Source organism: Octopus sinensis, linkage group LG7 (assembly GCF_006345805.1).
Source record: "Octopus sinensis linkage group LG7, ASM634580v1, whole genome shotgun sequence".
NCBI lineage: Eukaryota > Metazoa > Mollusca > Cephalopoda > Octopoda > Octopodidae > Octopus > Octopus sinensis.
The window spans coordinates 62,174,359-62,199,152 of NC_043003.1; the positions used below are offsets into that span (position 1 = coordinate 62,174,359).

Below are 24,794 nucleotides of genomic sequence, written 5' to 3' on the forward strand. Positions count from 1 at the left end.
GAAAGGCATCTAACTGTAAATACCATCGCAAAGCAGATCTTCCTGGTGATGGTGCCACGTAAAATTACCCAATCCACTCTGTAAAGTGGTTGGCATTTGGAAGGGCTTCCATCCATAAAAACCATGTCAAAACAGACAGTGGATTTTGGTGCAGTTCTGTGACTTACTAGCTCCTGTCAAACCATCCACCTTATGCCAGTATGGAAGATGGACGTTAAATGATGATGATGATAATGATGATAATAATAATAATGATGTCTGGTTGTGACATTATGTATGATGTACAAGGTGGTATCAAAATGTTTCTGGACTAGTTCTCTTTAGCATGCCAACAGATGGCAGCACACTTGTACACACAGTGAGAGCTAGCAGTGACTTTCATGAGGCAGTGTGCTGAGTGACATCGCTATGTTTACTTTGCAAGTTGTGAAATTTGTGTTTTTGTGATCATGTGTATGCTGTAGTCTGTGATTTTGTCTTGGACAGAAAGCTGGAACAAAGAACCAATGTCTGTTACAGAGACATTGAGCATGCTTCAGCAAGCTTACAACACCAAGGCAATGAGTCATACACAATGTTTCGAGTGGCATGGGTGCTCAAATGTGGAAGAACATCCCTGGAAGACGATGTGCAATCTGGAAGACCTGCTATGAGTGTCATCCCCCAGAAATGTGGAGAAAATTCATCAGTTTGTGCTTGAGGATCGTTGGAAGACAGTCAGCAACATTGCTGATGTTGTTGGTCTGTCATATAGGTCAGTGCAGGCAATCGTAACATCTGAATTGAACATATCTCTGCCAAGTTTGTCCTCCACCTGATCAGAAAGGACATCACCTTAAAGTCTATCAAAATCTCTGTCAGTGTGCCACTGATGACCCATCCTTCATATTGAGGACGAGAGTTGGGCCTGTGGCTGTTTCAAAGGAGATGATTTTAAAACTTAAGTAAATAAGTTATTTTTTATTAAACATAATTAGTTCAGGAACTTTTTGGTATCACTTTGGATGATATAAAATAGTGTTCTTATTCATAATGGAAAATTTGTTTAGAATGGTATTTTGTCTGTTCTTGTAACCCCAAAGTTCTTGTATATGTAGGCATGTCCCTGTGGCAGCCAGCAATATCTCTTGAAATGTGAGTGAGAATATAATGTGAGGATTAAATAATGTTTTTTAATCAGGAGGAAAGGACAAGACCAATAAAAGGAAGGTATTCTCAAATGGGAAAGCTGGCTGTAATGCATACAACTCAGTGGGTTCCACTGAAAGCATCCATCATGCTGAGTGGTGGTTTGAAATTGGGCCATGAATTACGAATACAATGTCTTGAACATCAAGTTGAGATATAGGGAGATGCTGTTCTGTAAACCATGGATCAAAGAGTTATTTTTGTTTGATAATATACCATCCCGGCATGTCATAAAAAAATAAGCCAATCATCCCTTTTATGTGTCTACATCTGAATGATGTTTTCTTATGGTTATGCTGTAGGAAATAGAATCAGAACTATTTCTAATATCACTTTTGTTATGTTGAAATCATCTGAGATTTATTGACCTAGACTTGGAATATCAGGTAATGGTTGACTGGAAAATATTGAAGTCTTGTGGAAGAAATGTTAACAAGAAGTGTAATGGCTTGAATTGTTAAGAATATGTAGGTCATTTAAGAAAGGCAAAAGTTGAGTTTTCATGTATGCCCATAGGGTAGCTACATCTCTCTTTAATTGGATTTTTAGTATGGTTGTTATCTTGTTTTACTCCAATAGTTTTGCTTTTCACTATCTTGATTCAAGAGCTTCATTTGTACTGCTATTTCATTTGATGTTAGATGCCTTAGAACCTCATATAAGCATTTTGATCTATTTGGCAGAGATAGGCTTGCAACAGCTGATGAGTGATTTGAGAATTCTGTTTAGGTATGATATGAATAATTGGTTTATTTTTGAAAAAACAATTTAATTATAATGAATAGTTAAGATTGACATTTTGGGATAAGTTTATATATATATGTGTGTGTGTATGAATGTGTGCATGTATGTATATACTTATCTATCTATCTATCAATCATCATCATCATCACCACAATCAGTTAGCTTCCATGTTCCATGCAGGCATGGGTTGGTTGATTTGACAGGATCTGATGGGTCATTGATATATATGATACAAAAAAAAAAGAGAGTCAGGAGAGGACACTATAAGTATTAGTTTGACGCTCAGAAAAAATGGAAAAAGGCTTCAACATTTCAAGCTTATACTTTCCTGCAGAAAGAAATGAGGAGAGGAAACAGATTAAGAGAGAAAAAAATCTAGGGGAAAAAAACATGTCTAGATTAATGTAAAGCAACCCTTGTGTTAGTGAAGAAAACATATCTAAACTAGGATCAACACCAGTTAGAAAGACTTAATTCAAATGAGGAATTGCAATGGTAATATTTTCTTATGACAGTATAAGTTTTCAGGTTTTTAATGGAGAAACAATATTATTAGCGATAATTTACATTTTTCAACAACTGATTGCAATGCAGACTCATCTTGCAAGGATCTTCTCTTCATTAGCAGTAGTAATTTTAACTCGTGTAGGTTTATGTGTGCATGCAGTGCTGTACACTTTATATTCAAAATAGAAGATATTTGTTAATGGAAATTTAGATACTACTTCAATAGATTATCTGCATTGATGCATTGATGTTAACTGCATCTACCAAAGTATTAAACCAGTTTAGGTTATGAAATATATATCTATGGATCATAAATAAAAATGGGTGAATCTTGAGGCTACTACACAGTTTAGAAACTGTTTTCTTGAAAAATGTCAAAGGACACAGAAAGTTTCTCAAACCTGGTAGGAGATGTGGTTTTACGCAAGATTTAGGTTAGAAGTAGGAGCTCAGTATGATGTCAGTAATGCAGCATATTGGCTTTACATATATATTGTAAGATTTCTAGCTTACTAGAAGGAAATCAGAACTTTAAATGTACCAGATGCTAATGTGTAGCTCACAGCAGTTGTCTATAAGATACTGATTGCAAATCACTCATATTTCTACTAAGTGACATCTTTCTAGCCAAACTTTTCCAGCTAAAGTATGAATAATGGACTTACTAGAGATAACTGAAAAGGATTAGGAAATAAAGGATTTCTTTTCTTGAGGCTAAGTGGAAACTTTGGGTGAGAAAATTGGTTGCAGTCCAGTAAAATATGAAAATAAGCATTGAAGGTTTATAACTTCTGGAAGTGAGCAAATGTGAGTTGACAAAATGTTTCACATCAAAGATATTTCAGGTATCATAAAGAAGTAATCTATAGCATTGTGAACTTGTGAATAAACATGTTCCTGGAGAGAAAGTGTCTAGGTGTTATGACAATGGCACTCATGATAATCAGAGAAGATGTGGGAAAATGGGATTTGGTTAGACCTAAAAAGATTATCTAAGTTTGAGAAGTTAAGATATACTATATTCAGACATATCCTATGTAATCTCTCAAGGAAGAGTTTTAATTGGTCTGAAATTTATTTATAAAAGCATTAAAATTCAAAATCTTTTCTTTAATTAACAATTTTAGCTGCAATATATAAAGGGGACTGAAATGTCAATTATTAACAACTTTGAACCTGATGCGATCTAGGAATATCCTATTAAGCATTGAGGAAATTCATTATATTGTAACAGACGAGTGTAGTAGAACCACTCAGGTTTTCTTCAAAAAATTTTTGTTTTCTAAAAAAAATTATTTGTAAAAGATTACTTGTACCATGTTTTTTTAAATATAATTCCAAAACAATAACTTTAAATCTTCATATGTTGAAAATTATTTATTCAGTTATTTTATCAGTATTTTCTTGACAATCATCAAGGAATTGAAAATGAATATAAATTATAACATCTTTAATTCATGTAATTCTTTAAACTGTTTTTCTATATTTTCCATTCTAAACCAGAATTTTTTCTTTTTCCTAATTATTTATATTCTCACAGATATTTTAAACTTGTTTCATCTAATGATTTTTCATAAAGATTTTCTTATTTCTATTGAAAAAGCAAATTGTTTGTGAGCAATGGATTAATGAGGTTTATATTTCATTCTCTCTTTTTATTTATTTGGCTTTTCTATTACTTTTGTTTTATTTTTTAAAATCTGATACTAAAGTATGTATTATCCAAAAGATAATGATATTTCTAAATATTACATAAAGGTTTAAGCAGTTTACTGTACAAAAATGGAAGTACAGAAATTAAAAACAAACAATCAAACAAAGTTCCCCACCAGAAATAGGAAATCCTACATTAGAGAAAGCTTAAATAATTTAAAGTCAACCTTTGAATATATTTTATATGAATTATTCAGTTTGTTAATCCTCTACATTTTGCAAACTGTTCTAATAAACTCAGGATTTCTTAGATCTATGTTAACCTTATGTCATTGCCATAGGTATATTTATATGTATTCATTTTGCATAGTATTAGATAAAAATTATTATTGCATATACATCAAAATAAAATAAGTATTATTCTTAAATTTCTCTGTCCATCATCTTGTCTTTTAATTTACATTTGGACAGTTGTGACCTATATTGCTCCTAGTAAATTGATATATCAGCTTATATGTTTTACATTAATTTATGAATCTAAATATTTTCAAGTCAAAACAATTGATTTAAAGTTAATAAAGCTAGTGTTAAAATATCTAATTTAGTTGCTAAAAATTAAATAACTAAATGTTATATCCTTTAAATATGAAAGCATTTTATTTTGTTTTGTGTCAGATTAAATATTCATGTAATAGAAATCAACTATATTCCTTTATTTTAGAATATTACTTTTACTTATTATGTTTTGCAAGACCTACTTCAAGTAGAGGGTAATACTAATAACTATTTTCAGATCTGAAAAGCTCCTTTAAAATATTTAGAAATTAAGTTTAAAATATAGAAATAAGTAAAACTACAACAAGTTTAATGAACTTCATTACACAATGAAAAAGATTACATTCACGTTTTCAATACTGTTTAATGTCATTAGCATAAAACATATTTTTAATATTTTGGAAATCTTAATGCATTTGGATAGGTTTTCATTATTATTAACTGATTGCTATTTTTTCTATTTGCATATCTTATGAAATTAGTTAAGTTTTGCTTGAAGAAATGATAACATTTCATGCACAATTTGCTCTTATCTCTTGAACATTAATATTGTGTGTTTTTACTTTTTTTATCATAAGCATTGTCTGCAAGCCTTCTCTTCTTAAATATAATGCTATTCAATCTTTGCTGCTTTAAAAGCTAATATAATTTATTCTGAATATTAGTTTCTTTAGTAACAAAATTATTTTTTCTTTACTTTTTCTTTTAGAATTAGGTTTAACTTCACTTGCTCTTAACTTCTCAACCTCATGAATATTTCAGGATTAAAATCCTTTCTTCTACATTGTTGTTTTATCATTCTCAATTTCTTTTGAAAAAATTCATTTGTTCCTTTGCTTCCTTGTCTCAAAAGGAATATGCTTAACCTTACTGAAAAAGCAGAACAATAATAATTTTGTGCTCTCTTGAAAATCATTTGCAAGTGACTTGTACCTCAAACATTAAAGTAATAATGTAACCTCATCATATAAATTTGCATTTCTCTTGTGAGATAATTTATTTCATTGCAAAGGACAGCCTCACAACAAAGAACTTAATATATGGATTTGATTATTATCCTCTCTAAATCACTGAGGATAGCAATTTTGCATACATTTTTTTAGAAAGAATTTCTTCTCTTTTGTGAGTCATTTTTTGTTTATTGTATTTTCTATGATGATAGGAAAACTGAAAATAAGTTAAATGTCAATGCATATAGACTAGATACCATTGCTTTATATCATATATCAAATTTTACATCTCATTCATTCAGACCCATGACTCTGTATCTCTTTCACCTATTTTATATCCCCTCCTCAAAGTTAACATGGATTGAATTTTTTTTACTTTTAGGATTAGTATATAGATTATTAAAGATTTTGGTTTAATCTCAGCTGAACATCCATTCTTACATCATATAAATAAAGTATTTGACTTTTATGTATTATTTACTTATGTAAGTTCTTAGATCTTTATGGAATTATGTATGAATTTTCCTGTTAATATAGTTTAGATTTAAATATATTGGAACATTAAATAATTTATTTTATTTATCAATTTTCAAATTTCAGTTTCAGTGTAAAATGAAAATTCATCTTAAAATTACCTAAGGAAGATAATACACTATTCATAACAATCAAGGTAGCAACAATGAACCCCTCTTCTTCTTCTTCTTCTTCTTCTTCTTCTTCTTCTTCTTCTTCTTCTTCTTCTTCTCCCCCTCTTTCTACCCACTTCCACTTTTCCTTTCCTTGGCCTTCAGTTTGTATCACTTCTTTACAGAACTGCAATCCCCCACATGTCTGTACCTGCACATCGCATCTAATCCTACATATATTCATATTGTCTATTGACATATGCATTCTGTGCTTCATGCACATCCAGTAGAGCATGTTCATCTCATTTCTTTACCACCTTAGCACATCCTCTGCATTTAGTATCCATGTTTCAGTACAGTGTACTGTCACACTTTATACACATTCATTAAATCATACAATCTATCCATCACTCAGACATATATGCTCTTTGTTGCCTGCAGAGGCAATTGTTGTTCCTTCAACTTATTCCACTTTATTTCACTCTACCTTTCAGAGCACACACTTCCTATGTAACAAAAGTTGTCAACTATATCTAAGGAATCCACTGAGCTTTTGAAAGAATTTATTTCGTTCTAATTTCTCATAAATCTGCTATGTATGAAGTACTTATCTGTCAGCCTACTTGTGAAACACTGCAACTCTTGTGCACCTATAGTTTACATAGACTATATCTTTTGGAATTCCAACTTACTCCTTCTCTGGACATGAAACTTGGCTAGTTCACAGATGGCAAGTAGTGTCTTCTTTCTGGTTAACTAAAACAATTTACCTTTGATAGCTTTGTTTAATTACTGATTCTTGGTTTTGCCTTTGCATCTGGAATTTCTAAACCATAAGAGACACTTGTACATGCAATAGCATTCATTTGGGTTGGGTTGAGTTGGTTCCAACCAATGAGTTCATTATATCCTTCATGAATGATGACCTCACCTGGCAGTTGGCCCTAACATTCCAGCGGATGAAATAATACTTCTGTCTGAAGCCCTGATTTAACAAATGCCCCACTGGAAGAGTAAGCATATCAGACAGCATGGATGCCATAGCCATAGTCATCATTCTTTGTTATGGTCTAGAGTTCATGTTTAGTTTTAGTGGGAATACAAATTCACATGTGGTCCCCAGTCACATGCATACACATTTTGGGATAGTGTGATCCATAGCAACTCATCTTGCCATCATTTGCTGACTGTTGCCAAGGATTCACTGACGAAGTCAACACTGATTATCAGAGCAAATGTTGCTTGGATTTGAAGCGGGTAGTACATATGCTTGTTAACTAGTAGCTAGAACACTAACAGGTACTACTACTCTGAGTCAGAGCAGAGCTGGGAACAATAATGGCTAAGACGTGGTTCCATATTTCATGAAAACCTGGAACTTCTGTACCAAGAGCCCCACTATTGGATATAGTTTAAACCCTTACCATTAATAACTGAAGAATGTATGAGAAATTTTTATATATGAAAGAATAAACTAAAAGTAAAAGTAGAAAAGCTAGAAATAAAATTTTCATTCTTTGACATGAGTTCCTATAGACAACCAGGGTCAGAGTACTATAATAATGTTTGAGAAGTTAACCTTGATGGTCATCTTTCTGCACTCTAAACTTTTGGCCAAATTTTTACCTTTCTGATAACATTTCTGTACATGGCTTACATGGCTCTCAAATGTCATTCATCTACATCTAGTATACTTATCAACTACTTGATTACTGAGCATGGCACCCTATTACAGGCCTCCATCAAATTCACAAAAAGCTGCAAACTCTTTGCAGAGAATTTCTCCAGGAATTGTTTTCCAACGAAGGAGACTCAATGATAGCATGTTCTGGCACAACTCCAAATTAAATATTTAATTTTTTTTCTAGTCAATTATGCTATAACTCTTTCTATTACATTCATAACTTGGTCAATCAGTCTGCAGCATCTGTAGTTTTTTCTTTGTCCTCGTAGTAGTAGTTGATGATGATGATGATGACGACGATGACGACGATGACGATGATTACACTGCTATTCCAGTAATAAGAAATGTTCCACTGCCTAATTCATTCTGCAAGGGACTAACATATAATTCTGTTATTGTCTCTTGTTTATGTTCTACTTGGCTCGATATCTTAGCATCTCAACAGTTATCCCTGATGGCCAGGCTCCTTTCCCCTGCCTTCATACCTTCACATCTTTAATGGCCATTTCAACCATATTGCTGTCAATTTCAAAAGTTGATTCATCTGTTAGATCTACTTGGGCCTTTTTTACTTTCTTTACACTGTCATTTTATTCAGCAACCTCTTGTAGTAACATTTCCAAACCTCCTCCCTCCTCCTTGCTACCTGTGAGAGTGAGTGTGATGCTATCATCATATACATTCTTTCCACTAACCTGATTCAGATCCACAGGAATCACAACTTTGCATAAAATGACTGTTCATTGAATGACATTTTATTGAAATGACTTTTTATCAAAACATTTATTGAATAATTTCCTAAGTATATTATTTTTTACAATAATTTTTTTGTCATCAGTTATGTGAGTTGTGATTGTTGTTTAATATAACTGTGTAGACATCAAAACTTCAGATCAACCAATAGACAACATGGTACAAATATGTCTTCCCGTATCTGCTTGATATTGATTATTTTTGCCCATAGCTGAGATGGAATATGTGTTGAGTAGAAGAGGAAAATATAAGATAATTCTTAATGGCTTTTCATATTTGAGCGACAAGACAGTTAACAATACAGGAGATGTGACAAGTACTTGATATGTAGAAGCTAAATGTTGACTGATGTAAAGGAAATTCAAAACCAACCAATTGACCACGATCGTGAGCATTTGAAGTGGAAAAGTTAGTGTCTAAAATATGGGAAAAACTTGCTTACCTGGACAAGCAGACATTGACTGTCATCCAAGGTATGATACAGAACTTTTCACTATAAGCTGCTAGTAATCTTTAAAAAAAGAAGTTTTAATATAGATGGTTCACAGAAAGAAAGTAAAGGGCAAATAGACAAGCAGCATAAAACAACCAGAGAAGAAGTTTTATTAAAAGAGGATGATGAAAATATTTTTTATATTTCTGAATTGCAAAGAAATCTAGACTGGCTTGTCCAAAATGATGGAAAATTTGCTCTTGCTTCAGATGATAATCAATTATATACCATTCACTTTCTGTATGGCTCTTTTATTGTTTCTTTGCTTATGCTAAAATTGGTGCTGAAAGTTAAATCCTTTGAGTTATCAAAAAAACAAAGACCTGGCATTTCACCTGAGACAATGATCATTGACTCTGGAGTAATTGCATTTAAGACATTTTCTAATAACTTCTTCCCACAGTTGAAGTTTTTAAATATTGTTTTTCTTTTTTCAATTTTGAATTTTGTTATTATAAACGTTAGCCTATAGAGATTTCCCAATAAAAATTTAGAACATACTCATCTGATAAAATCCTGTAAAGCTCTGGCATTTGTGCTAGATGATGTATAAAAATTTCAAGTGCAAAAAATGTAGAGCAATAGGGATGAACATCTGCTTGGAGTTTTCATAGATTATGTTAAAATTATGTGGAATGGACTTGTTGGATATGAAAGATGACAGCCAAGATTTCTAATATGATGCTCGTATGTATATAAAAATGAATTGCAATGTTCTACTCATAGCAGTGATGATTGTTACGCTGCATTTAGTAAATATATTGAAATTGTGCTGCCTCATGGGGAAAAAATGAAAATGTGAATAAAGTACAAGAGATATTTAATGAGTAAACTGGCTGGTGGTATTGATAACCCCCCCAAGAGAAAGAAATGACTTGTAGTGGATTAGTGAGTAAAGATCATTGTATTTGAATACCATGCTGTTAATAATCAAATAATTAATTATCTATAATGTTTATGCACATAACTTATAAAATTGGTAGTTTCAAATTTTTTAATGCGTTATTATTATTTAATCATTTTTTTGGAAGGAAATTCAAGTTTTATTTTCCATTTAATATGCTCTTATAAAAATTATTCTATATTTAAAATATTCTACTTCAAAATTATTCTTTAAAATATAATATATTCTGTTGTGTCTGGGGAGAAAATCCAAAAACGAAATATAATATATTTGCAAAATATAGATGTCATTTTAATAAAAAGGCATGCTATATGATCTACTAATCTGGAATCTCAAGCTATAAAGTCATCCTATATTATCTACTGATCTGGAATATCACACTCATTTTGTTTCTATAACAGAAACCTCTTCTTTCAGCTTCTTTTGTTCTTGTTTGGTATGCTCAGCATGTACCTTCTCTTCTAGTTGTCTAATATTGTTCCTGTTCTTTCATTTTCCATTTATTTCCCAGGGTCTCCTTTTTCTGTTCTACTTCACTACCATGTTACCTTCTGCTTGGCTAGAAATTGCCCCATACACAATTGGTTTGTGGCTCACAGCAGGATGTCTCACAGAAACTCCTAGCTGTTTATATGTTATAGTCCTCTGTTTTGTCTTTTTGATAAACATTTCACTTAATGCTTCTTTGAACCTAGAGCTAACAAAGGGATCTTTCAACTGCTATAGCTTTCTTCTCTATATTGTTTTGTGTTTCTGAGTAGCTCTAATGTTGACTACTAGTCTATACTGAGTGGCATATTCTTCATTGGGAAAATACTTGGTATTCACTAAGATTTATCGATCCCTTTTTCTAGTGAGTTCATCATCATCATCATCATTTAGCGTCCGCTTTCCATGTTAGCATGGTTTGGATGGTTCAGCTGGGGTCTGGGAAGCCAGAAGGCTGCACCAGGCCCAGTCTGATCTGGCAATGTTTCTACGGCTGGATGCCCTTCCTAACGCCAACCACTCCGTGAGTGTAGTGGGTGCTTTTTACGTGCCACCAGCACAGGTGCCAGACGGGGCTGGCAATAAAAATAGAGTCATAAAATCTATTTGGTTTTTCTGTTCAACTGAGTAGCAGGTGACCAAGTGTTTTCCAGTTTCTTGAAGCTAGTGTTACAAATATTTAGGTCAAATATGTCAAAGAACTGAGAATCTTGGTCCTTCTTCATTATGTGTATCATGCAGTACCTTCATATACACCAGCCATGATTGTTGCAATCTGTTTTTGAGTGAAACAGCATGAGGAATTTGAAGAATTCCTTTTACTTTTTACTACTATCTGTGCTTTAGGTTTGCTCCAGATGCTAACTGGGATTTCTCAGCAACACAACAACTTATATTGTATAATAAGGGAACTTTTATGTTTGAAATACAACCAAATCTTTCTCAAAGTGCACCCATCATCTTAAATAAAGAGAAAAATCATATTGAATAATGTAGCATATTCCTAAAAAGACTTAGTGATTACAATTGGAATGCTTTTGATCATAAGTTTACTCAATCAGAATTAACCCATGGATAATCAGCAAAAATAATAACAATTGTTAAATGTTCTTTGATCTTTCTGGGATTCAGAGTGCTATACACTATGAGTATTGATACACTTATACACATTTTCAACATCCAAGAAGCACACTAGTTGCTAACTACTAAGGTAAGAAATATGAAGGAAAACCTGATTTAGATGAGAGAAAAATTTAGTTAGCATCATTCCAAATATGAGTTCTGGTTTTTTCTCCTCATTGATTTGTCACCTGAAGAGGAATATTACTCATGGAATTTATGAGTTCTACTAGACTGAGAAGATTGATGCTAATAATATTCAGTTTGAATCTGTTTATGTCAACATGGACAGTTTTGTCAAGAGTATGGAGTTGTAAGTGAAACAAACTAGTGACAGTGTATTTACCTTCACTGATGATTACTTCAGAGGATTACTTGTGAAAGCTGAGTTAAGATACATGTTCTCTATTGAGAACAAAAAATGATGAATTACTAGCTGGTGGTTGGGGATTTTAGAGAGTGGTTGAGAGGAAATGAGAAAAGAAATCATGAAGGACTGTAACTGGAAGTGTTAGTTACCAATATCCACATGAATGCTATTAATGATATGCAAAGTAGAACCAAAGAAAGTGCAGACACCACCTTTATAAAAATATGGCTTGTTTATTACCTGAAGCTCAAAATATCTTTTGTTGCCACTACACGTATAGTTATTCACAGATACCAGTATACATCTACAGAACTTCAAAAATCAACATCATTGGATGAATAATCTCCCTTCCATTTAGTCTGGACAAATATAAGAACCATATGTTCAAAAGTGGCAACTGCATTAATAATCTCAAACACTATGCTGGAATACACATAACCTAAAAGTGCACAGAAACAGCAATTGTTGCATTCCAACTAGGTCCATTCCAACTGCCTTTGCTGTAACTGTCATTAGAATCTCAGTGACACCAAAACAGAGTGAACAACAAAGAGATAGCATCTTATCCAAATTGCAATGCTGAACCTTATACAATAAATAACTTTATGTTGGAGGGTACAGCATAGTCCTGGAAATGGAGGTATGGAGTATTTGAGGAAGCAAAATGCTGTGGATTGCACTTATGTGATTGACTGATGGTCAACATTGTATTAGTTTCATTAATCTGAGGTGCCTAAGTGCTAAACAATAACAGAAAATACTGTAATAAGCTTAGGAATGTAAAAGCATACCAAAAAGAATTGTAATTATCAAAATCATATATTATATTAAGTACTAAAGTGATGTAAAATGCTAAAAATATAAATATAAAGCAGAAGACAACTTGTAGCAGCAGAGACAGTTTTATATGTATAGTTGATAGATAGTTATAGTGTAGCTGGGAAAGCCTATTCATCTTAGAAATCTAGAAAAAAGCAAGGATAAAATTTGTTGTTGAATACTCTCAATTAGCTCTGACTAGGTTGTGGCACAAAAGCAGTTAATTAGAAACCTTTTAATATTCTAATGTAAATCTTCCATAAAATGATTTAACTTCATAACTTAAAGTAAGAACAGGATACATGTGAGAGCATGACACTATGAATTTCCTAAGTAAATAAAATCATTCTTCTCATGATTTAACTTTTGGCTGTAAATTTCTGAAATTGTCAATGATCACCATTAGAGAAAATAGAATTAGTTGATTAAAATGAATGCTGAGAATACTGACATATCAGCTTGGTTTCAAATACAAACCAATGTTTTAAACATTAAAAGAGAATTTAAAAACAAATGATTGCCATTTTATTCTTATGACTCAATAAAAAAGAAACTATAGTCCAAGTTGCTTTAGTAAGAAGCTTAGAAACATAAGCATCATTCATTAAAAAAGACAAAATGTTTTTTAGGTTTCCTACATTTTCCTTACAGTTCAGTAATAAAATATTTAGTCTCAACTATACTGAATGTGGGATAGTTCTTAGTTTGAATAATCTTACATGCAAAGCTAACTGCAAGTTCATCACTGAGGTATATATTTTAAAATGCTATAACATTACCTTTTAGCATAGATCCTGAATGTTTCGGTGTTGCTTGATGTTCAGTATGGTCATATCAGCAATCATTTCCATTGCTAAGTATACATATGTACACACCATATATCATCGTCATTATTATTATCATTGTCCTCCTCCTCCTCCTCATCATCTCTTCTATTACATTTTCCTCTGTATATTCAGTATCACTGGGAAACTAAACAATTAGTTTGACATAATTAATTCCATTATCAACTGTTACAAGCATTTTGTGGGTGCAAAAGATAAAATTAAATTCAGTAGACTCATGCTAGAATTTAAAGTGGAGAATCTAAGACAGTCTAAAAGCATTCAAAGTGTTTTTAAACAGTATCTTCTGCATTAAGCTTTAAATGAAATTTTGAGACCAGGATTTCTTCCAAGATAAGATCTTAATAAAACCTAACTTGCCCATATGAAATGCAAAACATGAACAAATAATAGTAATATTGTTATTCTCTTAACTATATGGCTATTTGTATTTAACTAAGTCTAAATATTACAATTAAGCTTAATACAAAAATATTGATTGAAAGAATTGTGATAAAAATACATTTCATATGACTATGGATGGTTAGTAGGGTAAAATTATTTAAGGTATACAATTTCTTTATTTTAATAGCCAGAGGAACCCCTGTCTTTAAAATGCTTATTTTAGAAATATCTTACATGGCAGAAATGGAAACAAATATAAAATAAGTATATTATCTCCTTTTTAATTAACAAAGATGATCAATATTGTAAATTAAAACAAAAATAGAAATGATTTAAGGTAGGAAATGCGAAGCAATTTTATCTAATAGAAATAGCTATGAAAATAATACAAAATAAAGACAATGACTTTTGATTATTTTTTTGGTATATTCAAAATGAAGCAAAAGTAATATGGGCTTCATAGATAAAGTACTGAAAATGAATATGAAATAAATTGGTACATTTTGTTTTCATGAAAAAATTATTTCCCTAGATTTAAAAATAACTTGGTAAATATATTTTATATGTCATTTTACTGAAGTAAAACTGCTCATATTTTCAGTCACGTAGGTACTCTCTTTGTTCTAATGTTATAAAATTTAGCTGACCAAAGCCTTTTGAGTGATTTAATCGACAGAAACTGTAAGAATCCCATCATGTGCTTAAGTGTGTATATGCTTGTATCTTCTTGTCTTGATATGGCTTGATACTTGTAAATGATTGCCTCTATAATACAAGTAGTGTCATTCATTTCCAATATTCTGTGAGAACATGTTTGGCCATGCCAAAATATTAGCTTGCTTGGAAACAGATTAGTTTTGCCAACAACAGGGGCATCTAACCATATAAATCTATCTCAATAAATTCCACCCAACTCATGCAAGTATGGAAAAGAAGCCATTAAAATGATAGCCAACTGGAAATGGTAACTTCCTAGACATTGGTTTCACTACTTTGATATCAAATTAAGAGTAGTTCTAAAAAGTTTACAAAGTGTAAAATCTGGTATCATCCTTGCTTCACCAATAATATTAAAACTCTGATTCTAAAAGTCTTTTAGGAATTTCTGGATAGAAATTTCCCTCCTCATATTATGGAATTTTAATAAACTGTTAAACTTCCATATTCTGCTACCCACAGTCTGGAAGTACTTATAGCAGTTTCTTATAGAAATAAAATATGAAAATATTTTAGCAATTTACCATTATTTAGTCAACAGTCTTATATAGTTTCTCAATGTTCTCTGCCTAATTATTAAGTTCACAAAAGAAAGAATCCTAAAGCGAAACCTGTGACAGGACTATCAAATGATACTATCAACCCAAGAAATCTTGAAATTAATAATCTAACACCTACTTCTCCTACTAATGTACTTGGTAAATAAGCCAACAACTCGATTACACCTGAATTACATAATACAGACTGGGTGTTCTAAATAGTCACTCAGATTCCTTAACAATGAACATAAATGTTCTAAGAAGAAGGATTGTCAATTGGATGGAGATTGTGCCCATGGGAACGTAGTACACAAGTGTGTTGCTGCTATGGATTAAACTATTTGCTTTTACATTGGATTGACAATCCAGTTAAGAGGAGAATTTTTATCCATTGACATACCTTAACTTAATTTAAATTTTCCTCATTGCTAGATATATTTCCTCCCTAAAATTCAAGAATATTGTTTGCCATATTAACTATTTCATGGTAACCATAGTGAAACTCTACCAAGAAGGTACTCTGCCTACATGAAGTCTGGGAATTTTATTAGCTTAAAAGGAACACATGTTAAAGCAAATGCAACAAATTGTTAAGTAATTGCAAGCATACATTAAAATTTCAGAATTTTCTAACAAAATGTTTATTTTTATTAGAGTTACAAATCTTCATCTCCCTGTCTCTTTCCATAATTACTATGTTTTATTAATGAATGTACTTAACTTATAATTTTCACGTTTCAGTTTTATATTTTTTTCATTCCAAAGTTATTACATGCTAATTTAATTAACAACAATGTTATCTTAAAGTTTAGTGACAAGTTTCCTCAAGTCTCAAGAATCTTTCTTAGGAACATTGCAGAATTAAGCATTGCACTTTCCTGCGGGTCAACAATGCAAGTCTCAATTCCAATATCTTTCAATGTCTTAAGTAGTAGTTTGGGTGCTGTGCCAAGTGCACCAATTACCACAGGAATAACTGTTGTCTTAACCTTCCACAATCTCTCCAACTCTGGCTTGGTCTTGATATTTCTCAATTTTATCAATTTCTTTGGTTATTTCTGTTATATATGGTATTGCAAAATCTGTGACCTTGTCATTATTATATATACCCTTAAAACAATCAATGTCTGAAGTAAGTCTCTTACACCATTAAACAAACTCTCCAAAAATTTCTTTACCTTTTATTTTATACTTACTTCAATATGTTTTTTTACCTTCTTTTTAATATATCTGATCGTATTTTCAAATCTTATTTTGCATCATTTTCCATGAAACTACTTTCTTTATTCACTTACCTTCACCTTGTCATGTCTCAGTCCACCTTAATTTTACTTTATTTTGTTTATACTTTATATCATTTAAGCCCATCTTTGCCATATTTCAGCTTATCTAAAGTCTATATTGCAGCATCTATTCACATGCCTTGTTACTTCACTAATATGTTTTAAATGTGTGTGTGCATTCACATGCAAACACGCACGCACACACACACACACACACACACACCACACACACACACACACACACACACACACACACACACATGCACATTTATGTTCATGCATATGAGTTGATCTCTGTGTATGAGTCTTCATTGCCTAGTTTACTTTTAACAGTGAGACGACAGTGACATTGCAAATGTGGCCAAACACACTCCAAGTGACATGATCTGAACTATTTAACATAAAAAATTTTTTTTTTTAATTTAACTTTACTATAAATTTGATCTTATATTTTGGCTCCCCATTTTCTTTTTCTTCTTTCTTTTTTCATATAACCCTCTTCCAGGTGCCTGGTTATGGAAGGGGAAAAGGAAATAAAGAAGGAAAAGTGTTCTGTCCATTTTTTTACTTTATTTTTTCACATTTCTCTTTTTTTCTTTTTTATATTTATATTTTTCTCTTTCTTCTTCCTTTTCTTTTTCTTTTTCTATTTAATCTCTGCCATTCAGATATATTGTCCGTTTAATCAGGTATTTATCTATCTGTTTACTTATGTACTCAAATTCTCCATATCCTCTTCATATGTATCTCTACTTTTACTTTTACTACCCATTTTTCCTACTCTATCTCTTTTCCCCCTTCTATCTCCTTTTTTCCTATATCATGTCTTCCTCTCTGCTTTAAAGCAGGTTTTCTATAACCATTCCAAGTGCTATAAATAAAGCAAACTTTTGTTGACCATTTATATTTTGAACTACCAACTGAAAAAGGTAGCACTATGTAAGGGTATCTTATATAAATTAGTAGATGTGTGTATTAAATGCATTCAAAATATCAATATTTGATTTTGTGTTTGTCTTGAAATATCATCATCATCATCGTTTAACGTCTGCTTTCCATGCTAGCATGGGTTGGACGATTTGACTGGGGTCTGGCGAACCAGATGGCTGCACCAGACTCCAATCTGATCTGGCAGAGTTTCTACAGCTGGATGCTCTTCCTAATGCCAACCACTCCGAGTTTGTAGTAGGTGCTTTTATGTTCCACAGGCATAAGGACTAGCCAGACAGTACTGGCAGTGGTCACACTCAGATGGTGCTTTTTATGTGCCACCTGCACAGGAGCCAGTCCAGCGGCACTGACGACAACCTTGCTCAAATGTTTTTTCTTTTGCCACCAGCACAAGTGCCACTAAGGTGACGCAGGTAACGATCATGCTCGAATGGTGCTTTTTACGTGCCATTGGCACGGAGGCCAGCTTGTTGCTCTAGCAACAATCACGCTTGTATGATACTCTTAGCGCTCCACTAGCATGGAAGCCAGTCATTGATTTCGATTTCACTTGCCTCAACAGGTCTTCGCAAGCAGAGATTAGTGTCCAATGAAGGAAAAGCATGCATAAGTGGGCTGGTTACACCCCTGGCATAGGCTATGAGGTTATGGTCTCACTTGAGCTTGCCAAGTCTTCTCAAGCACAGCATATTTCCAAAGGTCCCAGTCACTAGTCATTGCCTTGGTGAGGCCCAATGTTCGAAGGTCATGCTTCACCACCTCATCCCGGGTCTTCCTGGGTCTTCCTCTTCCACAGGTTCCCTCAACCGCTAGGGTGTGGCACTTTTTCACACATCTATCCTCATCCAGTCTCACCACGTGGCCATACCAGTGCAGTCATCTCTCTTGCACACCACATCTGATGCTTCTTAGGTCCAACTTTTCTCTCAAAGTACTAACACTCTATCGAGTATATATATATATATATATATATATATATATATATATATATACATATGATATATGTATATCATTATTATCATCATTATCATTTAATGTTCAGTGCTGGAATGGGTTGGATGGTTTGACAGAATCCAGTTTATTCAAAGGCTGCATCATCCTCCAATGTCTGTTTTGGTATGGTTTCTACAGCAGAATGTTATTTTTAATGTCAACCACTTCACATCATGGAATGGGTGCCTTTTTCATGCTACCAGTACTATTGAGGTCACCATACAGTACACAGAATACAAACTATGAAAGAGGTGTAGGAGTCAGCTTCATACTTAGGGAGAAAGAAATTACTATGAAAAAGTGGGGAGCAGAGCATGTTCTTGTAGAGGAATCCAAAGGCTATTCACATTTAGAAGGATAAAGAGGAAGAGAGAAAGAGTAAATGATCAGTAGAAGCTACCAGAGAGAGATAATACCGTTGAGATGTCCAGATGGTCCAACAAAGCACAGACTGAGAAGAAATGGGTGGGTGATTTGCAAGATTGTATGGGTAGAATGAGGGGATGTAGGGAAAAAATCTTTGTTGTCAACAGTGGTAGTAGCTCCCTCAACTTTTCCAACCAGTTCTTACTCTAGCTACTATACTTTCAGAGCAACCACCCACTTGATAATTACATGTCCTAGATAACAAAAGCTATCAATTACTTCATATAAACCATTTTGAGCAATTAAGGTACTCAGTTTCAGGTGTGCTTGTAGATAATGCTCCACTGCATTTATCACATATGAAACTTATATTCTTGGATTGTCTGCCAGTGATTCCACTACATTTCTTGTATGTCTATGGCTTACATTGAGTACAATCTAAGGAGTTAAATAGCTGCTTTTTCTTACTTATCACACAAGCCATTTCTCTGAAAGTACCATGGTCTTGTCTTTTTTCCTACTTACTAAAACCTTCATCTTGGCCAGGTTTCTCTTAGTGCCTCTTCAATCCAGGTTTAGCTTCTAATGCCTGGAATTTTTTCTCTAATTCCCCAACAGATTCAGCTATGATAACTGCATCATCAGCATATAAGAGTTCTCATGGGCAATCAGTCTCCTCAATGATGGATTGTAGGACTATGTTGAATAGGAGAGGACTGAGGATTGAACCTTGAGTTCCTACCTTCATGCTAAATTCACCATTAAGTTACTATTCTCTCTCACTTTACTGTATCCTTGTACATAACTTGAACTACTCACACAAGCCATTAATATACACCTAGTTTGCTCCAAGCCTACCAAAGTTTTGAGAATGGTACCCTGTCAAATGCTTTCTTCAAATCAAGTTTATTGTTAGCCAGATATTTCTCCTGCAGTTGCCTCACAAGTAGATTGCATCTGTGGTGTTACTTCTGGGGACAAAACCAAATTGTGCTTCATCCAGGTCTACTCAGAATTTTATTTTTATGCACGAATGCTTGTTTTCAAACCGACGACTGTTATGATCCATTCAGTACTGATAATGCAATTGAATTGCAAATGTCAAGAAACATTTTATTCAGTATTTGTGTGCATTCTTTCAATGGGTTCCCTCTGTTCATCGTTTGTTACTAATTTTGTTTTGTAAACTTTATCTTTTAGATATCGTTTTAAAAGATGTTTAGTGGGGGTGAGGTCCAGTAAAAATGGAGTATGTTCTACTGAGCCTCATCATCCAATCCACCTGTATAGCAAAATCTCATAAAGGTAGGCCTTTGCATTACTATGGCAGTGTATGGGTGCTCTATCTTGCCGGGAATAAAACATCACACCTTCAAAATCATCTTAAATGCTTGGCATGACAGATTGCAACAGGAAGTCAAATTAAATGTGACTAGTCACAGTACAATCAAAATAAAAGGCCAATTAATCTTTTTTGATGATAAGCATCACCATTCAGTAACTACTATGGCACTGGCATAAGTACCTTTTATGTGGCACTGGCACAGGTAATTTTCTACAAGGCACTGCTATAGAGGCATTTTACATGGAACTAGCACAGGGCTCTTGCAAGGTAAAAACCTTTTAGCTGGGAGGGGAGCATTAGCAATTTTGCTGTGGTGGACAGATCTTCTTGATTACAGCAATGTGCTAGATAGCTCAGTCCTTTGTCATCTCCTTAAGAAGGCCCAGTGTTCAGAGATCGGCCTTCAGTACTTAATCCCATGTCTTCTTGATCTCCTTCTTCCATGCATTCCACCTACTTTAAGTGATTGGTACTTTTTTATGCAGCAGTCTACATCCAAACCAGCACAGTTTACTCTCTAAATTGTGTATACATTTTTTTTTGGATACCATGCACATATATATATATGTGTATATATATACATCATCATCATCACCATCATCATTTAATGTCCATTGTCCACACTGGCATTGGTTGAACAGTTTGACCAGGGCTGATAAGCTGGGTGGGTGGGGGACTGCACCAGACTCCAATCTGATATGGCATGGTTTCTATGGCTGGATACTCTTCCTAACACCAACCACTCTGAGAGTGTAATGGATGCTTTTGCATGCCACCAGCATGGATGTGAGTTGCATGACACAGTATCTGCCATGGCTATGACTTCACTCAGCTTGATGGGTCTTCTTCTCAAGCACAGTATATTGCCAATGGTTTCGATCATTCTATGAGTCCCACTGGTTAAAAGATCATGCTTCACCACTTCATCCTATGTCTTCTTGGGTCTACCTCTTCACCAGGTTCCCTCCCCTGTTAGAGATCAGCACTTCTTCACACTACTGTCCACATCCATACACATCACATAACCATACTAACACTACATCTGATGCCTTTTATGCCTAACTTTTCTCTTTAAATGGATTTTTTTCTGTTTCAAAGAACAATAAGCCACAAAAGATTATTGTATATTTCACAGTAAGGCAGCCAGGATTGCCAGGTTTGTGAATAAAAATCCGAGTGTTAAGGAATGGAGCAGATAAAATCTGGGCTACATATGTTTACCTAGTGAGCAGAACCTCAGAAGTGGTAACTATCCAAGCAAGGTGTATACCGCAGGTTACTCTTCAGGCCAAGAGTATTTTGATTAAATGAAGTGTACATTGTTGTTAGGAAGTCCATGTTAATGCATGGAGGATTCGATCTGAATGCTCGAGTATTCTGTGTTAACATGGGCCCCTTAATGACAATGTAATGTGATAACTGTGTGCCATTCTGATTGAACCTTCCATGTGTTAACATGGGCCTCTTAACAACAATGTAAATTTCATTTAATTAAGATACCCTTAGCCTGAAGGGTAGCCTGTGGTATACACCTCCCTTGGATATTTATTTACCATTTTGCTATAAAACATATGTAGCCTGGATTTTATCTATTCCATTCCTTAATTCTTGGAAGTGTGTGTGTGTGTGTGTGTGTGTGTGTGTGTGTGTGCGCACATGTACACAGTGTGTAGTTATTTATTGTGAGAGAATTTATTTTTTCTGGAATAGTATATCTCAAAGCGCGCCATAAAACCATTAACAATATCAGCCTTTGACTTTTTCTATCCAATAATTATATGCCATTGTTCTTAGCTTTATGTGTGTGCTTCAAGATACCATTTTATAAATATGCATACATGGCAAATACTTTAGTGACAATTTAGTCATAAGGGAGTAGGAAGTTAATGGGTAATATGTATAAACATGAGTTTCAGATAGCTGTTTGATGGAAAAGATATAAACTTCAAAAAATGACAATAATGGTGTCAAAATCATTTAGTACTCTAATTGTAATTACTCTGAAATCATAGACATGCAAAGACTGTGATTTGAAAACTGTAAGTGATTAGAATACCAAACAATGTTGTTAGGGAAATGTATTTTGAAAGTTATTTTGTGCAGTTGTTCAGTGATTAAACCAGTATCTATAAATGTCTGCATCAATACACTATAAAAAATTAAGATAAAGGAATCAAGATCAGCATTAAGATTACAGTTTTGAAAATTAACTGTATAATGAAATTATTTCTGTAATTACTCTATACTGTCAATAATGCAAATCCATTCACTGTCTCATTTAACAGCATGCACTCTAATATAGACGATAAGACCCTTACCATTTCCCTTAACTTTGCACACACACTCACACACATGCACACACATGCATAACCCCCCCCCCCACACACACACACACAGTCACTATTAGCATCATCATCTAAATGCTACCTAAACATTTCCTAAAATATTGCCAACAATAACAACATCTGTCAGCAAGAAAATTGCAATCAAGATTCCTTTGACATTATCAGGACACAATCACAGCATATATCAATAAAACAAATTTGCATCACAATATCCATGTACAAGAACAACATACAATTAGATATCTGAAAGTTGCTACAAATGTTAAACCTTACAATTGATGATCTCTCTTGACGTTGTCACATATGTAGCATTGCTGAGGTTACATCTCAAAGACTAAATTTCCACTTCAGAACCAGAAAATACTTTAGTGCTGATAAATTTTTGGCTTTCTGGAATGCTTAATTGTGTCTTTCATTGGAATGTTACTCAGTGGATAAAGTGGATGGCTCCTCTCCAGCACTGGTGCTACAATAAAGTGCTCACTATACCATGTAAAATGCTTAATGTTTGGAAAGGTAACAAGTCATAGAATCCAAGTCCAAAATAAGCAAGATGCAATCCTTTGACTCATCTAGGTGAGCAGTATTTTCAAAGAGCAGTATTCTCAAATATGTTCTGACTCCAACCATGGCAACAAGCACAAACTATACCAGCATGGAAAGCAAATTTATGTGTATTATCTAGGTTGATCCAGAGCAACAATCCATTGAATCAGCCTAAAGACATTATTTCACCCTCCCTCAGCTTATATATTTTGTTGTTATGATTTTGTCTTTATTTGCCATTGTAGTATTTTGTTATGTTGTATAATTGTGTCAGGAAGACATTCGGCAAGAAATGGAAACAGAATTGAAAGAAAATGATAATGAAGATAATAATAATAATAATAATAATAATAATAATAATAATAATAATAATAATAACAATAATAATAATAATAGCAACAATAACAACAACAATAACTATGATAGTAATATATAGGAGATAGAAATATTTTAATGTTGCAGAAACATAATGAGAAATTTAACAGTATATAGGCAATGATTTAAATATATTACTGTACTATATTTTATTTAAAATAAATGTTACTAAAAGATATGAATGAACAAACACACAGAGAAACACACACAGACACATGTGCACACACAGTACTGCTTTCAATCAATAACATTTATTATATTACTTGAGTTTCATTCAATTACATATCTATTTATTGAATTACTATTTCTTTTAACTTTAATTAAGACTACATATCAATTTCTAAACCAAATTCAGATGAAATCTACACTGTTATTTTTCATGATATAACTATGGTTAATATAAAGGAGTTTTAATTTACCAGCTTTCTCTTAAGTCACTAAATCTTGCTAAATTAGCCAACTTTCATACAGCAGTATGAAGGAAATGACAAATGTAGTCATGTCTTTAAATTAAAATGGATAAAACTGATGTTCTCTGCAATTAACAAGTGGTCATTTCTTCATTTTGACAGTTAATTGTGGTGTTCATAATGAAATTATCCACATTCATAATATTGTATATTAACTTACACACAAGGCCAAGTATTTTGCAAACACTGCACTGGGCTGGTACTTTGTCTTATCACTCATGTATGAGTGAAAGGCAGCTTAATTCACATTATTGATAATTAATTCCTGCAAATATACACAAAAAAAAGACATCTCTTTGTCATTTATTGTTGGCTAGTTTAAAATTTTCAATTTATAATTATCTTCACCCCTATTTTATAATAATGTAGCTTAATGTTGTTAGTACCTTTAGATCTACATAATATTATTACTCTTTATGAGGAATTTTTATATCTCACTGTTTAAAATATAATGAGTTTTAGATTATTGCTGGTTTAAAACATTTTCTTGCCAAATTACCAGTCAGTTACAAATAGCTTAAATATTTTACTTAAGCTTAGCGCCATTTTTCTTCTTTTGGAATTTACCAATAATATATATTTCTGACTCAGCATTTTATGCAAACATTTATGGAAATGCTTATGATCTTAACAATATGTGCTAATTTGTTTTAATCCATCTTTCTATAAAACAAACTTGTTTAGTGAATTCGATCTGAATGTATTAGTTTGTAATATAGATGGTTTGGATGCAATACTCCATTTTCTTTTTTTTTCAAGACAGCAGCGAAGAAAATAGATG

At 33.1% G+C, this 24,794-nt stretch overlaps 1 protein-coding gene and 1 long non-coding RNA gene across 4 annotated transcripts in view; one reads left to right on the forward strand and one right to left on the reverse strand.

Moving 5' to 3' along the window:
• LOC115214428 (meiotic recombination protein SPO11-like) overlaps nucleotides 1-24,794 on the forward strand; it is a 757,765-nt gene that overhangs the window by 261,252 nt on the left and 471,719 nt on the right. The window lies entirely within an intron of this gene.
• Nucleotides 917-20,871, reverse strand: LOC118764261. Its single transcript, XR_005000062.1, has 3 exons — nucleotides 20,859-20,871; nucleotides 19,464-19,469; nucleotides 917-998 (listed from the first exon to the last, which is right to left on the reverse strand). It is a non-coding gene; the product is annotated as an uncharacterized LOC118764261 (long non-coding RNA).